The 16,419-nt window shown below is 45.0% G+C and overlaps 1 non-coding gene across 1 annotated transcript; it reads left to right on the plus strand.

Annotated features, from left to right (window-relative positions):
* Positions 1-366: 366 nt before the first annotated feature.
* On the plus strand, positions 367-437 carry LOC117091225. Its single transcript, XR_004440332.1, has one exon. It is a non-coding gene; the product is annotated as a small nucleolar RNA SNORD56 (small nucleolar RNA).
* The last annotated feature ends 15,982 nt before the right edge of the window (positions 438-16,419 follow it).

The raw sequence follows: 16,419 nt of genomic DNA on the forward strand, positions 1-16,419 counted from the left end.
AACAATTCAGTGGCAATGTTGTGCAACCACCACTTCTTTCTAGTTCTAAAACATTTTCATTATCCTAAAAGGAAGCCCATGTTCATGAAGCTGGTGCTTCTCATGTGCTGTGCTTTTGCTGACTGTCTTTCCTTCCCTGCCTCACTTCTCTACCTCCATCCCAAACAATGTGTACTTGAATCCTTGTCCTCAGTCAGCTTTTGGGAGAAGCCAAATGAAGGCACTTGGGAATGTCATATTAGGTCAGAGGAAGAAAAAATTCCAAGAAGTTACATGCAAGTTCATACTCATTTGTTAAAAACTAAAATAAAAACATACGCTTAGGAATACATAGCAGATGCAAAAAGAGTGTAAAAATGCAAGCAACCACAATGATGGCAATATTTTTCATCAACAGAAATGAACCTAGTGAGTTTTGATATTTAGGGTATAAGTGAAAAGAAAAATGCAAGCAAGGCATTGATGACTCTGAGATTCGGGAAGGTGGTACATGAGGGAAGAGGCGCAGGAAGGTGGGCTTGGGAGACCACCGGGTTGGATGTGAGTTGTTGACAGGGTCCTGGGTTTTCTTGTTGATGGTGAGTTTCTATAAGCTAATGATATTCTTTAAAAAATGACTAATAAAATTATTAAATAAAAGCATAGATCAGAGACAATGCATCATACCAAATATTATAATGAGCCCAATCTGTGCAAACAAGCAAAACTGACATCAGTGGAATTCAAATTAAGAGAGGATAGCGTTTAAATTTTCCAAGTTCCGTGTGGTAGGCTGAAGAAAGAGTTTTAAAAAGCGTATTTTATGTTGCTTTTACTTGAAAAAGGATTTAATACACTCTTCCTTTATGTTCCCTAGAAGATCATTCAAAAGGTCGTAACCTAAACGCCCATTAATAGGGAGAAGTTATATTAGTGAGCACTGTTCTTCATGGTCTATGATGCAGTCATTCAAAAGATCAGATAAGACAGATGTGTCAATATACAGAGATATCCATGCTTCATTGATAAGCTAAAGAAGCAAGTTGAAGATATGTTTTATATGATCCTATCTTTGAAGACAACTTTTTTGTCATATAAAAGTGATATGTAATTTAATATATATGTTGTATATATGTGTCAGTAACCATTTATATATGTACATGAGCATATATGATTGTATATTGGAAATAACTTACCCAGTATTGTTAACAATGTTTTTCTATGTGATAGAATTATGAAAAATTTCTTTCTTTTTTTTTTTTTTTGAGATGGAGTCTCGCTTTGTCGCCCAAGCTGGAGTGTAGTGGCCGGATCTCGGCTCACTGCAGGCTCCACCTCCCGGGTTCATGCCATTCTCTGCCTCAGCCTCCCGAGTAGCTGGGACTACAGGCGCCTGCCACCTCGCCTGACTAATTTTTTGTATTTTTTTTAGTAGAGACGGAGTTTCACCGTGTTAGCCAGGATGATCTCGATCTCCTGACCTCGTGATCTGCCCGTCTCGGCCTCCCAAAGTGCTGGGATTACAGGCTTGAGCCACTGCGCCCTGCTGAAAAATTTCTTTCTTTTTTTTTTTTTTTGAGACAGAGTCTTTCTCTGTCACCCAGGCTGGAGTACAGTGGTGGGATCTTGGCTCATTGCAAACTGCCTCCCGGGTTCAAGTGATTCTCCTGCCTCAGCCTCCCAAGTAGCTGGGACTACAGGCTGCATGCCACCACACCCAGCTAATTTTTTTTTTTTTTTTTTGTATTTTTAGTAGAGACAGGGTTTCACCATGTTGACCAGGCTGGTCTTGAACTCCTGACCTCAGGTGATTCACCCATCTCAACTTCCCAGAGTGCTGGGATTACAGGTGTGAGCCACTGCACCTGGCTGGAAGTTTCTATTTTTTAAGTTATGCATATCTATATGGGTTAAGTATTTTTAATCAGAAAATCCAATAAAAATGAAGAATAAAAATAGTATGTATTAAGTAGATGTAGTTCTGTAAATTCTTATATAGTTATTGTGTTGTTGTTGTTACTTTGTATAGCTACTCTGTTAGAGTTTGCAAAGTACATCTTCAACTAATTTCTCCTCCATCCATGAGTGTGGGTAAATCCACACTGTCTTTTAAATTATGTTGCTTTCATTTCACAGAGCCATATTTTATCACCAATGACGTTTCCTCCCCATTTTAAAAGCTCTTTGAAAATCTTTTTTTCCCTTCCTGCTTGCTACATTTTCCACTCTTCTGGCCAACTCTGTGTCCTGTGGTCTAAAGTTGCTCACACTGTTTTTTGTTAAGACCAGTTACTATGAAATATGATGTTCATCTGTGACATAGATAAATGTTAACATCATTGTTGGCCACTCTAATTTGATGACAGAGTTCTGGGAGATTCTGTAAGGTGAGAAACCTTCTGCCTCTGACATTTGAAAACACAGAGAAGTAAGCAATTTTAGAAAATTGAAAACATGAATGACAACATCGAAAGAAAACAAAACTAAGCTCGTTCCTTGAGTCGAGTGGTTATTCTTCCTCATAATGTCTGGGCCAGAAAGATTTCTTTTTCACGTGTCGCTTGGCAAATTGTTATCCTTCTGACCTAATTTGGAGACTAGGTCTTCTCCAGTGGCTGAAATGGTGAGGAAATGAGATGCAGCTGTATTTTGTTTCAGTTTTGTATGTACTTGGGTACCTTTCTTGCAGTGGGTCGTGAATTTTGGGCATCTTATAGAAAACCTGGGAGCCCTTGGTGTTGAAAAAAACTGAGTTTCAGATAGAACGTGCTTTTAGAACTCCTGATTAGAGAATGCTGGGAATGCAAGTTTCTTGCTTTGTTTTGAAAGTTCTTTTTCCTCTAAACCATGCAAATGTTTTTTCAAAAACATTTCTTATTCTTGATGATGATTATTTTTTGCCTATAAATGGGAACAAAAATGATTTTATTTTTTCCACATAAAGAATAAAAGGAATGTATATCTTTCTTTGAAAATTTCTCAGGCCGGGCGCGGTGGCTCAAGCCTGTAATCCCAGCACTTTGGGAGGCCGAGATGGGCGGATCACGAGGTCAGGAGATCGAGACCATCCTGGCTAACACAGTGAAACCCCGTCTCTACTAAAAATACAAAAACTAGCTGGGCGAGGGGGCGGGCGCCTGTAGTCCCAGCTACTTGGGAGGCTGAGGCAGGAGAATGGCGTAAACCCGGGAGGCGGAGCTTGCAGTGAGCTGAGATCTGGCCACTGCACTCCAGTCCGGGCGACAGAGCGAGACTCCACCTCAAAAAAAAAAAAAAAAAATAAAATAAAATAAAATAAAAAAATGAAAATTTCTCCTAGTCCAGTATTTTTTTGACATCCTGTGAATTGTAACAGGAGGATTGATTATAAGCAGCTGTAAATTCTCGGTCTACTTAGTGTGCATAAGTGTGCCTCATCCTGCAAGGTAATTTTTACAATGTGGACACTCATGATACCACCTATGACATAGTCTTGCCAAAAATAAATTGACCCTGAATCAATTCAGTCTCTAATTCCAACTGCAATGTACAGAAACTACAGAGGACAGAGGAACATGTAACAATAGCACCACAAGGATGCATTACCAAACTCCAGACTGTCTTCGGTGATTAGAATAATGATTCCTCAAAGATGTCCACATCCTAATCCCTGTAATCTGTGACTATTTTAGGTTATGTGGCAAGGGAGAATTAAGGTTGTAGGTGCAATTAATATTGCTAATGAACGGACCCTGAGAAGGGTGAGATTTCTCTTGGATTGTCTGGATGAGTTCAGCATAGTCACAAGGATGCTTATAGATGAAAGAGGGAGGTAGTAGAGTCAATATCAGAGTGATGTCATGTGAGAAAGACTCAACTGCATTGCTGGCTTTGAAGGTGGAGGAAGGGGGCCGTGAATTACGTGGCCTCTAGAAGTTGGAAAAACAAGAGAATGGATCCTCCTCTGTAGCCTCCAGAAAAGAACACAGCTCTGCTGACATCTTGATTTTAGCCCCTTGACATCTGTGTCAAATTTCTGTTCTCCAGAGCTGTAAGATAATACACTTGCATTGCTTAAGCCATTAAGCTTGTGGTCACTTGTTGCAGCAGAAATGGGAAACTAAAATATGACCTGTTTATTTCAACAAAGAAAATGCACATCTAAAATGGAGATTGTAGTTGATGCTGTTGGTGCCTCCCCATAGTCGGTACTGGAGGTCAGCTGCACACTGCTTTTGCACACACCAAGGCTTCCTGTGTCTCTGCCTGAGGGTCACTCTGGCTGCTGAACTGTGCTGGCTCTGTCCACAGGGCAGGCAGGAAGTGCTGAGAGTTCATGCCCCAGGAGCAACCTTCTACCAAAGCGGGATGGGAGTTGGTAAATAGAGGCTCCGATTCCCAAGCTGGACAGTGTCTCCAAGGTCCTAAGTCTCTGAGGATTTCACACCATCTGCCCCAAGTGGCTACTGTTTCTGAAGGTGCACCTTATTGGGTCTTATTCCTTCTCTCTGGGTCATTTCTCTACTTCCTTACCATGTTTCCTGGAACTGCTTCCAAAATCAACTGTTTGCACCCAAATTCTTGTCTGCAGATATGCTTTTGGCGGATCTCAAACTAAGACAGTGGGGAACCTCTATGGTTTTATAGAGACTTAAGAGACACAACAGTCTGTCACAATCTTTGGACCTTATTTGGATACTGCTACAAACAAACAAGCAAGCAAACAATACCTGAAAAGCGTTAATGACATTGATAAGATTACTAGAAATCTGAACACTGGATCAGACATTTGATAATATTAAGAGATGGTGGTAGGCCAGGCAAGGTGGCTCATAGTTGTAATCCTAACACTTTGGGTGGATGCTGAGGCAGGTGGATCACTTGAGGCCAGGAGTTCAAGACCAGCCTGGCCAACATGGTGAAACCCTGTCTCTACTAAAAATACAAAAATTAGCTGGAGATGGTGGTGGGCACCTATAATCCCTGCTAATTGGGAGGCTGGGGTAGGAGGATTACTTGACCCTGGGAGGTGGGGGTTGCAGTGAGCTGAGATCACACCACTGCACTCCAGCCTGGGCGAAACTGTGTCTCAGAAAAAAAAAAAAAAAAAAGATGATTGTATCCCACTGCTGCCACCAATAAAAGAGGTGATTGTCAGATTTTGAAGTGGGATAATGCTATTGTGATTATGTTAAAACAAATGGTCTTTATCGTCAGATACATTCTGAAATATTCATAAATACATTGATAATTGGTACAATGTTTGGGATTTGCTTCAAAATAATGCAAGAGTTGAAGGAAGAGAGAGTGTAGCTGAAAGAATAGCCGGGAGCTGATAATTTTTGAAATTGGGAGATGAGTAGAAGAGGTTCATGACACTATTTATGCTACTTTTAGATACATTAAACATTTCCACAATAAAAAGTGTAGAAATGCTCACTTTTCTAACACATTGCATTTGAATCAGGTTGTGCGCATACCATTGAGCAAGAGTAGTTTTGACTACTCTTTGGGCTTTGGGGTGGACTTTGGGGTCAGATCAACCTGTATTCGTGTCTGATCCTGTTTTATCTTGGATGGTCAGTTGTGTGTGGGGTTGGGACAATCCAGGGGACTGGAAAGTGGGGGATGGAGGAGAGTCTCTGGGAAGGAGATAATTCCAAACAAAGGATGCCTCATGACTGCAGATATGGAAGTGAAAGCAGACAGGAAGAACAAAGCTTCAGGCTGGGAGATTGATTTTTGAGGCTGCAAGGCTGTATTACTGTGGGCTCTTGAGAGAAATTGAACTAATAGCATGCATGTGTGTGTGTGTGTGTGTGTGCATTTACATAGTTATAAATATAACGTATGGTTATTTATATATATTGTATAATATGTATACAAAATAGTTTGAGTTTGTGTACATATATACACACATATATGTGAGTTTGTGTATATATATGTGTATATAGATACACATTGTGTGTGTGTGTATATATATATACACACATATATTTATCCAGAGAGAGAGAGAGACTGCTATTTATTTTAAGAAATTGGCTTATGCAATTATGGAAGATGGCAAGCTGAAAATCTGCAAGGTAGGCAGGCAGACTAGAGTCTGAGAGAAGAGCTGATGTTGCAGCTTGAGACTGAATGCAGTCTGGAGGCAGATTTCCCTCTTCCTCTGGGAACTTCAGTTTGTTTGTTTGTTTTCCACTCTTAATTCCTTCAACTGATTGGACAAGGCCCACCCACATTATAGAGGTCAATCTGCTTTACTGTAAGTCTACTAATTTAAATGTTAATCTCATCTAAGAAAATACCTTCACAGCAACTTGACCAAATATCTGGGTACTGCAGCTTAGCCAAGTTGACGTGTAAAATTAATGGTCCCCAGGGGCCATTGTAGTACTCCAGAGAAGATGTAATAAGAGTTTAAACCAGTACATTGGCAGTGACAGTTAAGAAGAGGGGATAGTGGTGGCTCACATCTATAATTCCAGCACTTTGGGAGACCAAGGCAGGTGGATCTCCTGAGGTCAGGAGTTTGACACCAGCCTGGGTAGCATGGTGAAAACCCATCTCTACTAAAAATACAAAAATTAGTCAGGTGTGGTGGCACAGGCCTGTAGTCCCAGCTACTTGGGAGGCTGAGGCAGGAGAATCAATCACTTGAAACTGGGAGGCGGAGGTTGCAGTGAGCTGACATTGCGCCACTGCACTCCAGCCTGGGCAACAGAGTGAGACTCTGTCAAAAAAAAAAAAAAAAAAAGCAAAAACAAACAAACAAAAAACAGGGGATAGATGTGAGTGCTTTTGAGGTGCTAGAGTTCACAGCAGTAGGTGTGGGTAAATGAGTAGACCAAGTTTCTAATACGGTTGCTGGGGTAACATTTAGCAAGATGAGAAGAAAGAGGAGTCTAGGTTATTCCCAGGTGATGACTGAGCAGCTACTGTGTTCCTGGCGTGGAGGTGGTTCTCTGGATGTGAGAGTGAGTAAGATGGACAAGGCGTCTTCTCCCCTGGAGCATGTGATACTGCAGGACAGGCAGACATTGAACAGCTGTTATCAGTGAGCTGAGGGCTATGGGAAGAATGAATGCTGGGGGCGAAGGTATCATCGACAAAATGAACCAGGTCAAGAGGCTCAGGAATATCTCTCCCCAGGAAGTGATTTGTAAGCTGAGTTTAGAGGAATAAGCAGGAGTTTGGCCATGAGGAGGGGAAACAGCACTCCAATTAGAGGGAAGAACAGTGAGCAAAAGTTCAGAGGCTGGAAAGAACAGAGAACTGAGAGCTCTTATTTTGTATAGGATATTTGCTTTGAGAAGCAAACAAAACTTCTTCTTCTTCTTTTCCCTTGTGTGCAAATGGCATGTTCCTATATTGATCTGACCTAAAGCAAGTTAGGTTTGTGTATTGAAAAGCATGCCATGTCATGCAGCCTTCTTCAGGTTATTAAGAAAAGTTATCCTGTAAGGTTGAAATTCAGGATCTTCTAGGACTTTACTAACAGACTGACAAGCTTACAAATCAGTAACTGAACCCTAAGTGTATACAGGGATAATTGATAGAGAGGGTAGAGAGTTCAGCTGGAAGGAGATCCAGGTTCTAGTCCCCACTCTGGTGCTTCCTGGCTGTGTGCCTTTTTTTTTTTTTCTTTTTCTTTTTTGATATGTTATCTTGCTCTGTTACCCAGGCTGGAGTGCAGTGGTGCAATCCCGGCTCACTCTGCCTCCCAGGTTCAAGCGAGTCTCCTGCCTTAGCCTCCCAAGTAGCTGGGATTACAGGGGCCCACCACCATGCCTGGCTAATTTTTTTATTTTTAGCAGAGATGGGGTTTTGCCATGTTGGCCAGACCGGTCTTGAATTCCTGACCTCAAATGATCCACCTGCCATGGCCTCCCAAAGTGCTGGGATTACAGGCGTGAGCCACCATGCCCAACCTGTGCGGTCTTGAACAAGTTACTTAGCCTCTCTGGACCCTGATTTTTTGTATCAGAAAAATTTGGGTATTGGACAAGATCATTTCTAGTTCTAGGATTCTTATGATTCTATGGGTTAGGGTGATGTGCAATAAGAAAAAAATACGTGACGTTCTCAGGTATTTCCTCAAACACCACTATTTCTGTATTTGTTAAACATTGGCTGCAGGCAGACTCTGCTCCAGGTGCTGGGGATTTCATGGGGAATAAGAGAGACAAGATTCTGCCTTAAAGGAACTAATTGGGCCATAGGTAAGAGACAGACAAGTGGCAGCAGATGTGCAAGCAGGACAATTGCAGATTGTGATAAAGGGAGATTGTGTAAAGATAACACACAGGATGATGTGAGAAGACTCTGTGTGTGTGTGTGTGTGTGTGTGTGTGTGTGTGTGTTGGTGGAGAGTATCAGATAGGGCCAATCTGAGAAGCGACATGAAGCAGAAACTGAGTGAGCACAGAGACTTAACCATTCAAAGAGCTGGAGAATGCCAGGTGGAAGGAACGGCAAGTGCAAAGGCCCTGAGGCAGCGTAGTTAGCCTGCTGGAGAACAGGGAAGGAGCACATTGTATCAAGAAAAATGAATGAAGAGGAACATGGCTGGAGATGAAGACCAAAAAGTAGCCATAGCCACACATAGCAGTCCTTGTAGCCTCAGTGAGTTGGATTTTATATTTTATTATTATTAAAAATGTTTTCTCCTCTCAGCTCATACCTATATTTTTATTTTTATTTTTTTGAGACAGGGTCTCACTCTGTTGCCCAGGTTGGAGTGCAGTGGCATGATTACAATTCACTGCGGCCTTGACCTCCTGGGCCCAAGAAATCCTCCCACCTCAGCCTCCCAAATAGCTGAGACTACAGGCGTGCACCACCGTGGCCAGCAAATTTTTTGTATGTTCTTGTAGAGATGGGGTTTTTCCATGATGCCCAGGCTAGTGTGAAACTCCTGGCTCAGGCGGTCTGCCCGCCTCAGCTTCCTAAAGTGCTGGAATTATATGCATGAGCCACTGCACCTGGCCAAAAGTTGGATTTGATTACCAAAAATGAGAATGCACTTAACTGGTGCCTCAGTCAATGGTGGCATTTAACTGAAATGAACTCATACTAGCCCTCCGCCAAAAGATCCTCTTTCAGTGCTCCCCATCTCGGTAAATAAGCCATTTATGTATTTTACAAATACATATGTGCCAGGCCCTGTTTTAGGTGCTGAGAATTCAGTGGCAGTCAGTGGTCCCTGCTCTAATGGATATATAGGACAATAAGGGAGACAGGCAGTGACTAAGTGAACAAGTAAACAGGTAACATGCTCCGTGGAGATGAGAGTTACGGAGAAAGGTAAAGGAGGGTTGAGATGTGGACATCTTTGGAGGGCGGTTATTCTGCCTGTCACACCCATTTGTGGGGGTGGGCATTGCTGATTTATGGTGGGAGGCCAGGGAAAGTGTCTTGGATAAAGAGACACTTGAGGCCATGTGGGAAGGAGGGAGTGAGCCAGCGAGCCATAAGGATACCTGGGGAGACAGTTCCAGGGAGTGGAAGTGACCAGTGCAAAGGCCCCGAGGCATCACTTAGGGAGGGAAAACGAAGCCAGAGAGTTTATGGAGGGCCTTGTATGTCATGGTAGAACTTGGGCCTTGATCCTGAGAAAGATGGGGAACAATGGAAGGTTGAGCAGGGGAGGAATGGGATCTCGAGTTCCACGGGATGCCACTGGCTTTGGGTGGAGAACAGATGGTGGAGGGACCAGCCTGGACACAGGGAGGCCATGCAGGAGGCTTCTGCAACAGTGCAGGGAGAGGTGGCTTTGACAGGGCAGGTGGGTGATACCTGTCATTGCCCGTCTTAGTAACCTGGGCTGCTGTAACACATCACCACAAACTGGCTTAAAACAATAGAAATGTACTCTATCACGGTTTTGGAGGCTGGACATCTAAAATGAAGGTGTTGGCCAAAACCCTAGGGAAGAATGCTGCCTTTCCTCTTGCAGCTTCTGTGGCTCCCGGCAATGCTTGGTGTTCCTCCACTTGTGGCTGCATCCGTCTGATCTCTGCCTCCATCTTCACATGGCCTTCTTCTGCACTGTGTGTGTCGCTGTGTCCTCTCCTCTTCTAATAGAACACAGTCATTGGCAGAGGGTTCACCGTTATGACTTCATTCTAGCTTGACCAATTACATCTGCAAAGACCTTTTCTCCAAATAAAGTCAAAATCAGAGGTCCTGGATGTTAGGATTTGGACATATCTTTCTGAGGGACAGAATTCAACCCACGACATTGCCCAAGCCAGAGTCTTGCGACCCATCTTGGAGCCATTCTTCTTCCCCTGCATTGCTCACACCAGCCAGCCCCAAGTGCTGCTGCCTGGGCCACAGCAACAGCCTCCTGTTCATTTCCTGTTCATTCTCCACGCTGGCCTCCCCACCCATCTTTTCCCGACCCAGCAGAAGAGCAGTCGTTTTAGGGTGAACATCTGATCGTGTCCTCTTGCTTGAAACTTTTCTGTGCATCCCCGCTGCTCAGAGGAGAAAGCCCCCAAACCTTGCTTTAATCTTCAGAGCCTTGCATGATTGGCCCTCTGTGGACTCACCAGGTCCATGCTGAGGCACCGTCCCCTTCTTCCTCCATCCCAGTCCATCCTCTGAGAAGCCCTCCCTGGCTTTCCCCAATTTAGGTCATATCCTCTTTCTTTATGTATCAAAATTACAGTGAGATACTTAACCGTGTGAATATCTGTTTGATGTGTATCGCCCACTGGACTTTAAACTCTATGAGACCAGGGACTCTGTCTTGTTTATCCAGGTATCCCCAGAGCCCAGCACCTCGCCTGGCACACAGTAGGTGCTCAGTAAATGCTTGAATGAATGAGTGAGCATCCTGTACTTGGTAGTGTTCTCTGTGACTCATTGACTCTCAGCCGCATGAATGGGCATCATTGTTGCAGACTGATTAGTGCAGCATTTTGGACGAAGTTTTCCCATGTTATGGACTTGGTATACAATCACAGTTGCGTTATTAGTTATTCAATTATTTGTTCAATGACCATTTCCCTGGGTAGAATGTAAATGTCACAAGGTCCTCTGTTCACCATTATTATCCCCAGCATGATGCCGGGGGCACATGGGACATTATTGATGACAGTGGGTAAATGGATGAATGAATGAATGAACCATGCCCAAATCTAGGCCCACAACGTGCATTTTTGCCCACACTCATCACTCCTAGGCTCCATGTCTATCCCAGCCTCCCGTCTACTATTTGTTTCCTATTCCTGCTCTAAAAATGACCCCAAATATTATTATCTTGCAGCTCTGCAGGTTGGAAATGGGCCTCCCTGGGCTAAAGTCAAGGTGTGAGCAGGGTTCTGCTCCTTCTGGAAGCTCTGGAGAACAATCAATTTCTTTGCCTTTTCCAGCTTCTAGAGTCTCCCAACATTCCTTGATTCATAGCCTCTTTCATTTTCAAAGCCAGCAATGGCTGGTCGAGTCTCTCTGATATCATTTCACTCTGCCACTGATTCTCTTCTGCCTCACCCTTACTTGTTAGGACAGTTTTTTTTTTTTTTTTTTTTTTTTTTTTTTGAGACAGCATTTTGCTCTGTCTACCAGGCTGGAATGCAGTGGCGTGATCATGGCTCACTGTAGCCTCAACCTCTCTGGCTCTAGTGATCCTCCCACCTCAGCCATTCTCCACCTCATCCTCCCAATTATAGTCTGGAGTAGCTGGGATTATATGCATGTGCCACCATGCCTGGCTAATTTTTTTTTTTCTTTTGTAGGGATGGAGTTTCACTATTTTGCCCAGGCCGGTCTGGAACTCCTGGGCTCAAGTGATCCTCCCACCTGGCCTTCTCTAAGTGCTGGGATTATTATAGGCATGAGCCACCATGCCCAGCCCGCATGGACTCTTGTGATTACATTGGTCCCATTCAGATAATCCAGAGTCATCTCCCTATGTTAAGGTCAACTGATGAGCAGCCTCAGTTTCACCTGCTTCCTTAATACCCCCTTGCCCTGTCAGCCAGCATATTTACAGGTTCTGGGGATTAGGATGTGGATATCTTTGGAGGGTGGTTATTCTGCCTGTCATACATCTTTAATTTTCTTATTGTTTGAAGAAAGCCTGCAGTCATGGTGTGTGCAGTGGGAAGAGAAGGGGGAAGGGGAACGGCTCACCACATGTAGGGAGGACCTTTGTCAGTAGATCACACTTGAATGTGGGGTCATTGCCTAAAGCATGAGACTCGGCTTCAAGAGTCCATCTGTTTCTTGCTTTGCCAACCCAGAAATGGCTATCCCTTAAGGAGGACTGAATGTGTATGAATCAATGACTGGGATTTGTTTTCCTACTGAGGTTGGAGCCTGTACCCCTGCCAGGGTAGACAGTGGGATGGTGCTCATGTCCCAGTGATGTGTGGGAGTGAAGGCGCCCTTCCCTCCACTAGCCTCCCAAAGTAAATGGAGGCCAAACCTCTGCCTGATTTGTCTCTTCTCCTTGATCCTTCCTCGCCTACCCTTGGGTTTGAAACTCAGAAGGGAGAAAGAAGAGCCTGAGCTTTCAGCCCAGCTCCACTGCTCACAAGCTGCGGGACCTTTAGCATGCCGCCTCCTTGCAGCCACCCTGCTCTTCTGTAAATCGGGCATGATGAGAACACCTGCATCGCAGGCCTGCTGGGTGAATTAGACAAGGAAGGCGTTTGCAGAGCACTTTGAACTTTGCATACAGTAGGTGCTCAATAAGTGCTTGCTCTTGTGCTCTTGCCCTATTCTGGCCATGACTTGACTTTGCGTTACTCCAGACCAGTCTCAGCTCTGCTATTACAGACAGAATGCCATTTTGGACTTGTCTCGAGGCTCATTAAAAAGAGCCTGCAGGCCAGTTGCGGTGGTTCATGCCTGTAATCCCAGCACTTTGGGAGGCTGAGGCGGATGGATCGTGAGGTCAGGAGTTTGAGACCAGCCTGGCCAACATGGTGAAACCCTGTCTCTACTAAAAATACAAAAATTAGCTGGATATGGTGGCTCACGCCTGTAATCCCAGCTACTCAGGAGGCTGAGACAGGAGAATCGTTTGAACCCTGGGAGGTGGAGGTTGCAGTGAGCCGAGATCACACCACTGCACTGCAGTCTGGGTGACCGGGTGAGACTCTATCTCAGAACAAACAAACAAACAAACAACAACAACAACAACAAAAACAGTGTGCAAGACTACAATATGTTCCAAGAAGCAGCAACTGCACCTTGATGCAGGTCCAGCACTTGTATCAGGCAGGCATTTGGCAAACACCCAGCAATAGCCTGAGTGGAGCTGCAGACACCCTTGGTCCAGCTTGAGGGCAGATCACCAAACCGGAACACATCCCAGTAAGTCCTAACTAAAGATGCTCCCATCTGACTCACATACAGAGTATTTACTCATGGAGTGTTTGCTGAACACCAACTTAGTGCTGGGCACGCGGGCTCGGTGGTGGAGACACCATCATTCCCCCCGGGCGGCTGTGCTGCCTGGGAGATAACTCACAGGCCATGTGCACAGCTTGGGAACACAGGAAGTCCTTTTGCAGAACTTTCCACATTTTAGGAGTGAGGGATGATAGCAATGGGGCTTTGAAGCCCTCAGTGCTTAATAGGCAGAATCCTACATGGTGTTTCCTTCACCCTAAGGCACCCCCAGCCTCACTTAGCAGTGCTGCAATGAACACAATGCCACTGTCAGAATAACCTCTAACCATAGCCCTGGCTACATCGTTCACCTCCTTGGTGGCTTCCCTCTACTTGTAGGATAAACCCAAGCTCCTTAGCTCTGACTTACAGGGTCCTCCCTGGCTGGGCACCCACCAACCCTCACTGCTATGCCCTGAATGTTTGTGCCCCATCCCTAATTTCTATGTTGAAATCCTCACCTTCAAGGTGATGGTATTAGGAGGTGAAGCTTTTGGGAGGTGATTCAGTCACCGAGGTAGAGCCTTCTTGAATGGGATAAGTTTGCCTATGTAAAGGGCCTCCAAGGAGCTGCCTTGTTCCTTCCACCATGTGAGGACACAGTGAGAAGGTGCCATACACAAACCAGAAAGCAGTCCCCACCAGACACCAAATCTGCCTTCATCTTGGACTCCCCAGACTCCAGAATTGTGAGAAGTAAATTCTTTTAGCCGGGTATAGTGGCTCACACCTGTAATCCTTGTACTTGGGGAGGCCAAGGCGGTGGATCAGCTGAGGTCAGGAGTTCAAGACCAGCCTGGCCAACATGGTAAAAAGCAGCCAGGTGTGATGGCTCATGCCTGTGGTCCTAGCTCCTTGGGAGGCTGAGGCAGGAGAATGGCTTGAACCCGGGAGGCAGAGGTTGCAGTGAGCCGAGATCACGCCACTGCACTCCAGCCTGGGCAACAGAGTGAGACTCGGTCTCAAAAATAAATAAATTCTTTTTCTTCATAAGCCACTCAGTCCAACGTATTTTGTTATAGCAGCTTAAATGGACTAAGATGGAAAATCTCTCTCAGCTTCATCCCTCTTTTCCATTCCTAGCAGCTAGAGTTCCTCTAATCTCCTCAAAGGTCGTATTTTGTCTCTCACTTCTTAACCCTCTCCTTGGCTAGTCCCTCTGCCTTGAGCACTGTTCCCTCCCTTCCTTGGCCTAGCCAACTCCAATCATCTTTAGGCTCCAGCATAAACCGCGCCTCCTCCTGGAAGCCTTCCATGATACCTCCATGCGAGGGAGTCCTCCTGTGCTCTCCAGATGGTCCTGAGCGCTGTCTTTCCCAGAACTCATCACTTTGTATTGTATCTGCCTCATCCCTGTGTGTCTCCCAGGGAGACTGGAGTCTCCTGAAGGTTGAAGCAGAGTCTGATTTGCTCTCGGTTGTGTCTGCAGTGACTGGATTAGTTTCCCAGAGCCGCAGTAATTATCAAAAACTGGGTAGCTTAAAACCACAGAAATTTATTCTCTTACAGTTCAGGAAGCCAGAAGTCCAAAACCAAGGTGTCAACAGCATTAGTTTGTTTTGGGGAGCTCAGAGGGAATATCTGTTCCATGCCTCATCCTCATCCCCAGCTTTGAAGTTCTTGGTGGTTTTTTTTTTTTTTTTGGCTTGCGACAGCATCACTCCAGTCTCTGCCTCCGTTTTCCTATCGTCTGTGCCCTATGCACCTCTCTCTGTCTTCTTTTAAGGACAACAGTCATTGGACTTAGAGCCCACCCTAATCCAATATGACTTTATGTTAACTGGATTATATCTGCAAAGACACTATTTCCAAATAATTCCACATTCGTAGGTGCTCAGGGTTAGGACTTGAACATATCTTTTCAGGGGATAATATTTAACTCACAACACTGTCTGCTTCATCTGTTCATTGTAAATATTTGATGAATGAATGACTAAACTCAGAAAGAAACAAACAGGTTGCCTAGGAGTCCCTCTTTTTTGAGGAAATGTTGAATTTGTGTTGTCACATAAAAGAGAGTGTGGAACAGGAAAAAGAAATGTACAAGAGCATTTAGATTAAAGCACGTATTCACACACACACACACACACACACACACACACACACACACACACCCTTGCCAAGCGCAGCTCCGGGCTGGACGGGAGTGGTGGCCCTGGGTGGGACGCTGGGCAGCCATTCTTCCCCGTCCCTTCCACCCCCTACCTGTCCACCAGGGCCACGCTGTGGTGGGGCCCAGGCACCATTTTATTAGTTGTGATCCACTGTGGTTAATTCTCTTAATCTAGACTTACGTGCCCATAAAGCCCAGGCCTCAGGTATTGGATTTCCCTGATCAAAGGGCGGCATGTGGGGGGCGCTGCCCAGGAGGGCTCAGCAAAGCTTGTAAACACGGCCTGGGACACACACACACACACACACACACAGACACATACACATATACACACACACACACTCTCCAAAAGATGGGCCGATCAATGGCTGGGGTGATCCCGTGTGAAATATGACTGCTGCTTAAATGCAGCTTCTGGGATTTATGGCCGGGTATTAATCTACCCTGCTTAATGCCTTGACCTCTGCCCTCCAGCAATTCAAGGGATGGTGCCAGTGAGGCCAGAAGCTAATTCCATGGATTAAAGCAGAAGGAGCCCCCAGCATTTGGACGTGTCAGGGACAGTTTAAGCGCTAGCAAAATGTCCCAGCTCTCCCTGTTAATGGTGGCTGGGAATGGTTGGGTTTTTCAAACAGGCAACACACAGAAGGATCGTAGAGGAAAGGACCTTTTGGTAAATGCAATCAGTTTCCCTCTCTAGTCCAGGCCTATATGTACTTAATTCCTCTCTCTTCCTAGCGTCCAGGACTCTGCACATCAATCTCTCCCTAGAGTACACTTTGCTTTGTGCATAGTCAGGTTGTGCCTGAAATGCCACCTCCTCCAGGGAGCCTTCCTAGCCCCTATGCCTTGTTAATGCTGCTCGCTTGCTCCTGAATAGCCTCAGAATTGTCACTGTCATTTTTCTAGTCTTATTCATCCACCAAATTAAACTTCTGAGG

This window comes from Trachypithecus francoisi, unplaced genomic scaffold, assembly GCF_009764315.1.
Source record: "Trachypithecus francoisi isolate TF-2019V2 unplaced genomic scaffold, Tfra_2.0 Lachesis_group11, whole genome shotgun sequence".
NCBI lineage: Eukaryota > Metazoa > Chordata > Mammalia > Primates > Cercopithecidae > Trachypithecus > Trachypithecus francoisi.